The sequence below is a fragment of the Myodes glareolus genome, chromosome 18 (assembly GCF_982192425.1).
Source record: "Myodes glareolus chromosome 18, mMyoGla1.1, whole genome shotgun sequence".
NCBI classification, from domain to species: domain Eukaryota; kingdom Metazoa; phylum Chordata; class Mammalia; order Rodentia; family Cricetidae; genus Myodes; species Myodes glareolus.
The window spans coordinates 23,579,660-23,586,954 of NC_142043.1; positions in this window are offsets into that span (position 1 = coordinate 23,579,660).

The window sequence follows — 7,295 nt, forward strand, 5'->3', positions numbered from 1 at the left end:
GCCAGAGTCAGACATGCTAAATCTTTCCTGGTAAACCACTGCCACATGGCGATATACAGATTAATAAAAATTAATGGGTTAAATTAATGCAAGAGTTAGCCAATAAGAAGCTATAGCAGTGACTTAATTAATACAGCTTCTGTGTGATTATTTCGGTTCTGGGCAGCCGGGAAAAGCTACTGGCCTCCTCCTACAGGCTCAACAATGAAAATGCTAGGTGAATCACATGGTTTTCCAACTTTCAGTTTCCTGAGGCAGCACCATGCCTTTTTCTGAAACACCCACACCATTCACATGGCCAATAGTGAGGGGTACTGATTTCTCCATATCCTCTGTTACATTCCTTGTTTTCTTTCTTTGTGATCGATACTATACTAATGGTTATTAATGTTATAACTATAACAGTATAGGTATGCTATACTAATGACTCATTGTGGTTTTGATCTGTCTTTTCCTGAGGATTCGTACTGCTAAACATGTTTTGTGTACATTATAGCCATTCTTATGTCTTCTGTGGAGAAATGACACTCATATTTTCTCTTTTTAATGGTTGGCTGTTGCTGTTCTTTCATATATTCTGAGTTTTGACTCTTTACTTACTTATTTATTTATTTATTTATTTATCTATTTATTATGTATACAATATTCTGTGTGTGTGTCTGTCTGGAGGCCAGAAGAGGGCATCAGATCTCAGTTCAGATGGTTGTGAGCCACCATGTGGTTGCTGGGAATTGAACTCAGGACCTTTGGAAGAGCAGGCAATGCTCTTAACCACTGAGCCATCTCTCCAGCCCGAGTATTGACTCTTTATCAGCTTATAATTAACAAGTGTTCTCTCTTATTTCACAGGGTTCCATTCAGTCAACTGACTGTATCCTTTAAAATACACACACGTTTAAATATATTTTATTGTATTTTTTCATTTATTGCCTATATAGTTGGTCTAAAATACCATGATTCAGAATTTTTAAACACAATTCCATCATTCATGATTTTGTTTGAGAATATTATATTTGTATATTATGGCTTAAATGACATCATAATATTTGACATGAACTATCTTGTTATGGGATTGCGTTTCACTCCTAAAATTACAATTGCACAGATGCAGTCTTCATACTGTCTAAAGGGAAACTGATACATGACATGCCAAGTGGGCATTTTATAATTGTCCATTGACATCACTGCTTTTAAGAATTTATATTCTCCCTTTACAGGTACGTCAATGAAAGTTCCAGCATACAAAAGCCATAGAGGGCCTGGAGGGTTTGCTCAGTGCTTAAGAGCACTGGCTACTCTTGCAGAGGACTTGGTTTGGAATCCCAGCACCCACAAGGCAGCTCACATTGATTGTTACTCCAATTCAGCTGATATGATGCCCTATTCTTGCCTCCATGAACATCAGACATAGAATAATTGTATGCAAGAAATCCATACACACACAAAATAGTGACAGATAAAATAAAATATATTTAGATACCTATAACAATTTTTCTAAATTTAGCATTATTTAAATTAACTTTACTGTAGCGAATTAGCAAAAATGGAAATAATTTGGAAGAAAAATGTACCGGATTCCTTAATTTTATTTGACAAATACACTTTTATTAGAAATAGCTATTCAAGAGTCATAAATCACTCATTTGCAATTATCTACATTTTAACAAAGAACCAATCATGAAAGAATTCACCATACAAATGTCTAACTTGTGTCAAGAGATTCTCTATAGAAAACAGTAAGCCCACCATCTTTGATAGTCTACATACACATGCCAAATACTCAATTCAGCATTTTGAAATTAATTCAAGATTCTAGATATTTCTGGATGAATAGCTAGAGGCAGCAATTTCAATGTTAAAACTGTATGTGTGGTTCTAAATACCAAACATCTGTTCGTATGTCGTATTTATTTTGAATTTTAGGACAGACATAGTCCTAATCCTCACAGAACCTTGCAAATTGATCACAGCTTTTATTTCTTCTCTGTTAGCAACTGTTAAATAAATGTATTCTGGTTCATATAAATTCTATAGCTAATTTTGATCCAATTGTCAAAAAGATCTATGATTGTGTTTTAACTGGGGGGATTTCGCTCAATTGATCAATTAGCACTGTAACATAGTAGTTAAAATCACGACTTCCTGTGTGAGTTCTCCTAATTGTATGAAAGTTACAGAACATTTTTAAGTTTTGATTTATTCACCTGCAAGCTAGGATCACTGACATTGAACTATGTACTCTGAAGATGTCTGCTGCTATATCTGCTAAAGAATAATTAGTCTAATTTGCAGCTACGGTTATCTCTTCCGCTCAGGTTGATTTGGTATCTGAAAAGGAGAAGTGCTAAGTGGTTTTAGAAATTCATTTTCATCAAAACTTTGGTTCCTGTTACAGCAACAAAGAACTAGAGAGCGATAAAGTCGCAAGTAGATCTTGACATCCCCCAACAATTTTTCAGAGACACTCGGAGGATTACAGAACTTAGCATTAATCTTATTTATCCAGAGTGTTGTAAGCATAAGATCGGATAATTAGTAGATCAAATGTTTGAGTACTTGAGCCTCCTACCAGCATCTTTCAGTGAGATAAGCAGGAACTTACACAAGAATCCATTCACTCCTCATCTTAACTCAGTCCCTTCTGAATTTCCAACAGCCAAGCCTTCATCCTTTTGTAAATACTCACTGGGTTCCCTAACTTCACATTACCCAGAACCTCTTCAGAACCTCTTCTAACCTCCCTACAGATCCATTGTTTTGGACTTGACTTCTTCTATCTGTCTGTCTGCTTGTCTACTACCATGTCTGTCTGCCTATCTATCTATCTATCTATCTATCTATCTATCTATCTATCTATCTATCTATCTATCATTTATTTATGCATCTATCTGTATGTCTATTTATCTATCTATCACCTATCCATGCATTTGTGTATTCATCCAACCATCCACCTACCTATCTCTCTTCAATTCAGTTGGTTACCTCATTTCTACCATCCACTTTCTTATTTCACTAGCATGCATTTTCTAGATTTTTTTTAATGTTATGCTGGAGGCATTTTCTGGGATGACCACCAACAAAACTGCCATGGAAAGAACTTTTCCATATCTTTCTGAGTCTGTTCGCTCTTTTTTTCCTGTCTCTGTCCCAGACACAGGCTGAGTTTAGGCTGCCGGTTGCTGCCCTAAGTTTGTCACTGTTCCCCTCCTTGGATTTCTTCATCCTTGACTTTAACCAACAACCAACCCCATATCAGAATGTGGCAGCTTTCTATATGTCCCTTCAGGTCTAGGTAAGATGACTATCAGGATAGCTTTGTAAATTAATTCAATCCAATGTTATCACAATCTAGTGCTTTGCCTTTCACGGCTGAAGTTAAGCTCTAAGACAGATGTCCCAAGTCTTCCCAGGTCAGTGACTAACCTAGAGCCACAAGACAACGTATGCAGAGGCAGAAGTTTCTTAACACCCTGAAATTGCTTTCTAGAAAGCCTGTACAAAGCCATCTACAATACATTTTTAATAAAGGTATAGAAAATATTTGTTCTATGTGGTTTCATTTTCTAAAATAAAGCATATTTTATGTGTTGCATTTATTTTAATATTCATAGTTCAGAAATATATGCCTGCCTCTAATATTTACAGGGTACAGAGTAAGAAGGCTATGTAACATATGCTCAAATATTTGAAAAAAATTTTTTTTGGTTGTTTGAGACAGGGTTTCCCTGTGTAACAATCCTAGCTGTCCTGGAACTAGCTCTTGTAGACCAGGCTGGCCTCGAACTCAGAGGGATTCACCTACCTCTGCCTCCTGAGTGCTGAGATTAAAGTGTTGAGATTAAAGGCACCACCACGACCCAGTCTATTTGAAAAAAAAATTAAAAGAGACTAGGAACATTAATTTTAAAAACACACATTTTCTCTTTCTACCCAAGCAAATATCTTGGGTTGGCAAGATGGTTCAGTCAGTAAAGGCACTTGCTGTCAAGCCTCAGGAACTAAGTTTGCTCCCAGATCCTACATGATTGAAAAAGGAAGATGAGACACGCTTGCCTAGACCCTAAGTCTTGTAATTCCACAGGCATGAATGCTCGTGCAATAATCCATCTGGGAGCCTTGGGTCCAAGTCCAGGTTTGCTTGATCAAGAAGTTTTTGTTATTACAATTTATTATCTACTAGCAGGGTGCAGGGTGTGGCTCTCAGATCATTATATATCACATCACTTCTTCATAAATATTCATTTATCCCCTGTCAAGATCCCAATCAGAACGTTGATAGTTCCAATCCAGTTCCACACGATGTAAAGACATACTTGTGCATGTGCTCAGCACTGACAGGCCCTACACAGACAGCAGTAGACCTTCTAAAACAATCCTCTGAAATCCTTCAGATAGCCCTACCTGAAACCTATTTCTCACTGCTATGACAGCAACAACATAGTAGATGTTGAATGCCTGGTCCTGATTGCTACTTGTAATCCAGTATTCTCCTCCAGTCCTTGCTGACCAGATAAGTTTTGGATACTATCTCTTATTCTTAGTCCATTTATCAAAATCTTTAAAGCTTTTATAAAATCTAATGGATTTTTAAGAAAGACAAGTTTTGAAAAATTCCATATTATGTTTTATAACATAAAGTCCATATTTGTACACAGAAAATATGAACAGCAGAGGAAGGATCAACTGAAAACTTTATTCCTTAATTTCATTGATATGATGAGAGCCCTACTATGTACCATTAATTGGGTGAAGATACAGCAATGTTGTAGATACTTGGTGGAGATACCAAGTCTGGTTTTAGGGCTAAGAGATGCCTCAGTAGTTAACAGCACTTGCTGCTTTCAGAGTGAATCCAGGTTTGGTCCCCAGAACCCACATCAGGCAGCTCACCGCTGACTGTAAATCCAGTTCCAGGGAATCTGATGCCATCTGGTCCATATGGGCACTCTTTTGAATGTTATAGACATAAACTCATGTAATACACATACATATAATTTACACATACTTGTGTAGATAAGTGCTGATGTCACTGTGGTCCACGAGAGAAATGTAAGTAGGGTAGATGCCTAATTTTTAAATCAAACTCTCTTGACTATGCTCCAGTATGTCTGTGCAACTCTAGCAGGAAAGCTTCGCTGTGCTGTTATGAAGTGAGGCATTGTGTAAATAAGCAAAGCAACAGGTGTCACACATCTGTTCTCTTGTCAATCTTGAGAATCTAACTTTCGTGAAGAGAAAAAAAAAAGCCAGCAGAAAAGTCATCAGAGTTAAAATCCTAAACTAATAATCAAATGCAATTGCTTTGTTATAGATGTGTTATTTGATAGTTTCATCATTTCTTTTACTCATGAAATTAAAGTCAGTCCACAGAAACCTCCCACAACTTGAACAAGGTTTCTACCTCTTGAAAACTGCACAGAAATCCCACCTTGATCTTTTTGTTACAAATCCTGTCAAAGTAGGAACCCATTAAGTTTCAACATCACCTTCAATTTCTTCTTCACTTCCTATGCGCTCCAGACCAGGAGAGAAGCCTGTCATATCCCTGTGCAGTGTGTCTTTTGAAACCATGCACACTTTCTCCACACCAAAAAAAAAAAAAAATAGTCTGTTCTCTTTGGTGCCATTTCTAGTCCTGGAAGCTACAACAGATTCCGCTAGACTCTTTTCTAGTTGTTACAACAACTACAACAAGACTCTTTTCCTCCACTCTTGTTTCCCCAACTTCCATTTCCCAACTGCTAAAAATTGATTTCTTCTTCCTCCTCTCCCGACAAGGCTTTGTAGGTATTCCAGGATAGCTGCACACCAGTGATTAGCACACCAACGGAGTGCTAGATTGCAGCAAAGTGTGGAAGTCCTGCCTAAGAATTCTCTCTCTAAACCCATGAGGGCTCCTTTTTCCATCCTCGGTGGTGTTTTATTGTGTACTGTGAAGCAAGGGACTTAAGGCTCTGGTACAGTAGAGCCTTGCCTCTTCAGCTCTCTGCTTATCTACTGCTTTCCAAACTGCCCCATCAAACTAGAAGCAGGACCCCAAGTACCCTACTTTTGCCCATGCTTTCAGGGTGTGCGTTGGGGATCAGAAGAAGGGCTTTGTACATAATGAACACATTCTACCTGTGAATTACAACTGCAATGCTGATTGTGCTTTGTACACTTTATTTATTAATTTATATTATTTGCTTATTTCCTGGAGAAGCATTCTTCCAGTCCTCTCACCACCTGGGTACTCTTATTCTGCCTTTAACTTGCTGTCCGAAAGCCATCTTCTGGGTGGTCTGTGAGCACCATCCTAGGCAAAGTTCGCTAGCCCCTGACTTTTGAGCTCACTGATCTCCACTCCTCTGCATCAGCAGTCTCTACTACGCAATGATAATTTGTTTGCATTGTCTCCACTCTTAAAAAAAAATTGGTTGCATTTTAGTCGTTCATCCCCTGCAAACCTAGCATCAGTAGGCAGCTATGAGACCAGCTGGAAAAAGGAACACAGTCACTGGCAAATTTTTAGATGAAAGCAAAATAGATATTGAGAACTATGAGCCAATATAGTGACACCTGGACTACTTCATATTTGTAGAAAGATACATGTGAAATAAGGAATTGTAGGGAAGTATAAAAATTGCAAAAAGAAGGCTTGGTGAATTTAATTTCGTGAGATTCAAAGATAATAACAGTATTGAACTGGGTCTTTGTCATCACAAAAAACACACTCCTTGACAACGAATATTTGTACTACCGACCAATTAGCTTAAATACTTCAAAGTTCTATAGAATTTTTCCTTTCATTTCAGAAACAGTGCTCACTTCCCGGAAGACATCCACCCTCAGATTCTATGTGCACACACCTAAGGGCTTGTCTCCCTTCTTGACAGTGCATCTGCTTTGACAGCTGTCTGCCATGGCTTTGCAGATACCCCAGATCTGAGATACCTCAGCAACTGCAACTGGCCGGCACTGCCTTCTCGTTACAAGCTCTGGTTCTGTTTTTCGTAGGCACATCCCTACCTCTGACAGAATTTCATATTGAAAGATTTGTATGCTTTCCCAACTCATCCATCTTTTCTTGTTTCTCTTTTATCTGAATGGCTCTGTAGGCTTCCTGATAAAATAGTCTTAAAATCGCACAACTGCCTTTGATTTTGTAACAAAAGGGAGGGGCATTTCCAATTCACAATCTACACATGCATAAGATAGGCCTGTTGGTCTGCCATCACCATCTTTCTGTTAATTTCAGTGTGCAGCCTCCTCACCTGGGTGTCTTGCTGTTGGTCTACACAACAGCATCCAGGGAC